This window comes from Palaemon carinicauda, chromosome 37 (assembly GCF_036898095.1).
Source record: "Palaemon carinicauda isolate YSFRI2023 chromosome 37, ASM3689809v2, whole genome shotgun sequence".
Taxonomy (NCBI): domain Eukaryota; kingdom Metazoa; phylum Arthropoda; class Malacostraca; order Decapoda; family Palaemonidae; genus Palaemon; species Palaemon carinicauda.
Genome location: NC_090761.1, coordinates 52,214,208 through 52,219,958, shown reverse-complemented (window position 1 = coordinate 52,219,958; position 5,751 = coordinate 52,214,208). Strand labels below are relative to the sequence as shown.

Sequence of the window (5,751 nt, the reverse complement as noted above, 5' to 3'; positions counted from 1 at the left end):
AGACTCACGAAACATTCAATGATGAAATTACAAAGTTTAAAAATCAATGAAACTAAGAACGTCATTAACATATAATTCAATTTTAGACAAGGATAAAAACAAATTGCTACAAATACCTAGTGAGAGTACTAATTTCACTCTAAACTATTCTTTAGTCGCTAATCATTTCTCCTAACTAAAACGAAACTATTGCTTATGTATTTCAAAAATTTATTAGGCCGGCGCAGAAAATTTTATGAATTTTTTTATTTAAGAACTCGGTCTGTACCAAATTGCAGATGTTCTTACCGAAGACCATTCCATTTTAACTCCTTGCTTTCCACACACACACACACACACATATATATATATATATATATATATATATATATATATATATATATATATATATATATATATATATATATATATATATATGTCCTTTTGCATTTCACGATTTTAACCCTGGCAGTTTGAAACCTGAGTATCTTCGGGTGTTCATATAATTAATATTGATAATCCATACTATTTTCAATATCAAGTTTCAAACCTCTTGTCAATGAAGGACTGGTATGACAGGTATAATAAATACGCAGGTAATACCTTCTAACTACCAAAAAAAAAAAAAAAAAAAAAAAAAAAAAAAAAAAAAAAAAACATACATACACAAGTTCACATTTACTAAATCACAAAGGAAAAACAAAATCGGAAAAAAATCGTCGTTTAAACACAATGAAAGTGATTGACCTTCCACGATTTACGAGAAAAGAAGGTAATTTGCGAAGGTCGGGAAAAACATTTCCAGAAAGAAAACAAATCGTCGAAACTTTTACCCAAAGCCAACTGCTAATTTTGACAATGCATACACGTGCACATCACTACATACGATTTGGCTGACTTAATGCGACTGCTTGAGGTATTGCATGTAGCATTTTTCAAGTATCCGTGTAATTATCGCTCATCATTCAATACTTAGCAAATGTATAACAGCAAAAGGTACAAATGTTATACAACATATTACGTCTAATTCTAATCCTTATGGCCATGAAAGCTACTATGGGTTTCACAGACAGTGCAAGTGCGATTTTTTGCAATTATTCTGTAACGAACACTCGTATCAGTACGAGATTTTACTATAGTGTATTACACCCAGTAAGGAAATTTATAGGAGTATCATGAATCATTTATTGTAAATAATAGAGACTTTTGTACCTATACCAAGAGGCAAAACTCATTAGCCAAGCAAGAAAACGAACACCAGGTTGGAAGAGCTCCGCCTGCCTACAACCCCCTTTCACCTCCAACCCCCATTTTCTTCCTCCCCTCTCCTTTCTTCCCTCACCTGCCCTAAGTCTTTCCTTTTCTCTTTCTCTCTCTCTGAATGTTGCTTTGATTTAAACATATTTTTTACGATTTTTTTTCTATCAATCTAATAATAATTGACACTGTTGTATAAATGTAACAGTTCGGTGGTTGTTACCCTCCAGTTAACTTATTAATATCTATTTATACACTGATTTGCTCTCTCCCTCTCTCTGCCTGTCAGTTTCTACTAATGTGGGGAGTTGTACAGAGGCTTAACCAATTTTTCCTTTTGCCCCATGCTTCTGAAATTTAAAGTGTTTGCTAAATAGCAATATATATATATATATATATATATATATATATATATATATATATATATATATATATATATATATATATTTATATATATATATATTGTCTTTGAGTTTGAACAATATGTAATTGTACACAATTATATCATTGCATATTTCGGTATTGGGTATGAGCATAGATGATAGGTATCCATAGGAAATGAGAAATAAAATCTTTATTTCGCCTAATGCCACATATATCCCCCCACCCCCTAATTGAATTTGATTGAATATTGGTATCGACCGATGACGGGACTCGAATGTGGGTAGGGTCAATATTTATTATCAATTCATAGAGTAACTGTAACAAGTCACCTATGCAAACTAATCTGAAGGCAGTTGTCAGCTTTCTCTTTATTAAAAAAGTTGAAGAGTTGGGTGACAAACTCATTTCTGCAACCATACGGACAGACATCTTCTGAGGTGGCCATCACTTCTTTAAGCTCTCCCTCGTAATACCAGTAAATGGCTAATGCCCTGAGTAGAAATAAGGTTGGCCAAAAGAAGGCAAGAAAACGCAGGTACGTATACAACAGCCATTTTCCTATCAGTCATAGTGTCTATCACTCAGCTACTCCAAAACCCTTCAGATAGGTGTCAATCTAATAATTATTTACATAACCAATACCATAGAGAGAGAGAGAGAGAGAGAGAGAGAGAGAGAGAGAGAGAGAGAGAGAGAGAGAGAGAGAGAGAGAGGCAAACCAGTGAATAAAGCAGTCAGTCATCTGATAGGTAACAACCGATTGAATTGTTCCATATCTACAACAATAAATATCATAATTAGATAAGATAGATAGATAGATAGAGTGCTTGATATAAAAAAAATCATACAAAATAATTTGCAACTTAAGCTACCTTCTCAGAAAGAGAGCATGAAGGGAAGGGAAAGAACGGAGAGGGATGGATGGCGTGGAGGAGAGAGATAGCTTGAAGCAGGGGGAGAGCAGGTGAGGGATGAAAGGAGAGGGAGGGAGGGGGTGGAGGTAGAGGTTCTGTATATTATTGTTCGGTTTTGTGACTGGATGATTGAGATTTTGCCCTTAGGCATAAGGGCAAGTGTCTTTATAATTAATAATTAACGATTCATTATACCCCTATAAATTTCCTCACTGGGTGTAATACGCTATAGCAACATCTCGTATTGATACGACTGTTCGTTACGGAATGATTGCAAAAAATCGCACTTGCACTGTCTGTGAAACCCATAGTAGTAACCAATAATAAGCAGATTCTGGAAACTTGCACAAAAACTGAAATATGACAGTTTCAAGTTATAATTCTATGTAATAAGATGACCCCCAAAGTATTCTGCATTTCCGTAAACGAAGAGAAAAGAATGAGAAAAATTAAACGTTTGTCTAATAAGCTAATGAATTGACGGAATATATCTTATTGAAGAGAAATTATTAAATTTTGTGACGAAGAAATACTTTACAAGACTGCCAGACGGTAATGGAAGAAAAATGCTGTTGAATGATTTAACTTTAAAAATTACTATTTTAGAATGACCATAAAATTCCAAGTTAAGATACCAAGGTTTATGTGAATGTTAATGATTGATTGATTAATTTACAGTTTTCTGGCATCCTGATATTTAAGGTCATTGACGCCGGTATCATTTATTATATATAAAAAATAAAAGTATATTCAATAAAAACCATAAAAGCTAAGACGGCATTATAAAAGTTAAATAGTTTTTCAGATGACCTGCTTCTGAAATAAATCTAAAAATGCCTTTCGCTTAGTAGGACACATCATGTTCAAGAATCTTGGCAAGGATGAACCTGCCATCCTCACCTCGAGCCTCAAATAGATATCTATTTCTCAAGTTGTTATAATTGGGGCAATCGATCAACAAATGCCTCACTGTTAAAGGTATCGAACAGTCGTCGCAATTGAATGTCAATGAGCTGCTATGTTATGATGGTGGTAATGGTTATGGGTAGTTCAAGATCTCAAGACTTTGTAGTAAATGAATAGAAATATGAAAGGCTCTGTCTCCCTGAAAGAAAAATCCAGATGATAAAAAAGGAAAAGCATCATTAGGAAACAGCAACGCTTCACATACTGGGAAGATTATAGTGAAGAGTTTTGCTCTAAAGAAAAACAAAAAGTAAAGAACATCTTTCCATGTAATGAGTTATGTGAAATAAGATTTATTTTATTTTCCTTATGGATGTGATGTGGTAAAGATTGTTATTACTTACAGCTGAATGACATAATTTAATATTAAGAGGATTATATTCCGAAAAATATTCAGATGATAGTTTTGTTGTAAACAGACAAAACCAACTTCATATAAAAGTAAGTTGAGCAAAGCATGTGACACCACTCGCTGTTCAACAAACTAAAATATTTACCATGTTGACAGTATTATGTCAATCAAATATAAAACAATATAATAATGATATGGTACACGCATATTTTTTGTTTTCTTTTAGTAAAACTTCAGTTAACTGACAGGTAGCCTTCTACTCTCGGGCACAAAATTATAATTTCATCAACTGCTTGATATATAAAAAAAAATAATTATGAGTACTTCTGTATCAAATACTACTACAAATCGTTCTTCCCCTGTTATTAATGGTAAACGCCGAAAGTTTTATCCAATTACAGTACTAATAACTATTATTAATGACAATCGACCAAACTTTCATCCAAATACAGTACTAAAAATATCAATCACAAAATCAACATAAAAATTTATTTCCCAGTATGTAAGGATTGAATAATAATTCCAAGAAAATTTCGAAAACTTTCACAAGTACTAAAACACACACACTAACATTTTGCGATTCCATTCAACCAATATTAATTCCCAATATGAATGAAAACTATCACCTGCCTTCAGGGAGGATCGAACTCCCGGCCTCTGGTTTACTAGACCAGCGCTCTAGCCACTGAGCTATGAAGGCTATATGGCTCAAAGTGGACACGCAGAAAGACAGACATGCGGCACTTTGAATTTTAAAATAACATTTGACATATACCGGCAATAAAGGAGCAATAATGTACCCTTATAAAATAGCTATAAATATCTGGCGAGTCTAGCACTTGAAGTCAACCAGGCAACAAACTCTGGTATCTGACAGGGGTAAGATACTGACATCTCTCAAAAGTCCTCAACGAGCAGGAGAAAAGTTAAGCATATGGCCTAAGATTTATTTTCTATACTGTAATTTCCACAAAGAACCTTATATTATGCCAAATGAGAGAGAGAGAGAGAGAGAGAGAGAGAGAGAGAGAGAGAGAGAGTAGTAGTAGTAGTAGTAGTATCCAAAACATCTATCTGAGGGTAAAATCAAATATGAAAATATTTATATAAAAAAACTCCCAATCACTGAGCAAGATAATATTCTGCAATTTCAATCAATAGAAAATGTTTTATAATATTCTAATCGCAAAACCAATTTCTAATTTGAAAAATCCTATTACAATCCACAATGCTATGGACAACTACACATTCAGCTTCCAATTACCATAATAGCATTTTAGCGACTCATATATGAAGGCCGAGTGACAATCCGAAGCAAGCATGGAAGCAAAAGGGATAATAAATTCTCTAGATATCTATCTTCCTCGCTATTATAAATGCTGTTCACAGGGACAAATATTGTGTCATACAAGACAAACATATTAATCTGCTATAGTCTAGTACTGCTGGACTGGAAAATAGGTAATTAAATATCGTTTTTGAAAGAATAAGGTTATGACCATACGATTTCGGATGTACTTATCTGAGTATTCCGACTATTATTATTATTATTATTATTATTATTATTATTATTATTATTATTATTATTATTATTGGCTACGCTACAACCCTAGTTGGAAAAGTAAAATGCTATAAGCCCAGGGGCTCCAACAGGGAAAATAGTCCAGCAAGGAAAGGAAACAAGGAAAAATAAAATATTTTAAGAGTAACAACATTAAAATAGATATGTCCTATATAAACTATAAAAGCTTTAACATAACAAGAGGAAGAGAAATAAGATAGGATAGTGTGCCCGAGTGTACCCTCAAGCAAGAGAACTCTAACGATTACAGTTTGTGGAAATAATCCACTTAACGAATTTATGCGTCTCCAAACTGGCTATATCGCTAGATGACGCAA

The 5,751-nt window shown here is 33.3% G+C and overlaps 1 non-coding gene across 1 annotated transcript; it reads right to left on the bottom strand.

Moving 5' to 3' along the window:
* Positions 1–4,479: 4,479 nt before the first annotated feature.
* Positions 4,480–4,552, bottom strand: TRNAT-AGU (transfer RNA threonine (anticodon AGU)). The gene has a single exon. It is a non-coding gene; the product is annotated as a tRNA-Thr (tRNA).
* Positions 4,553–5,751: the final 1,199 nt, after the last annotated feature.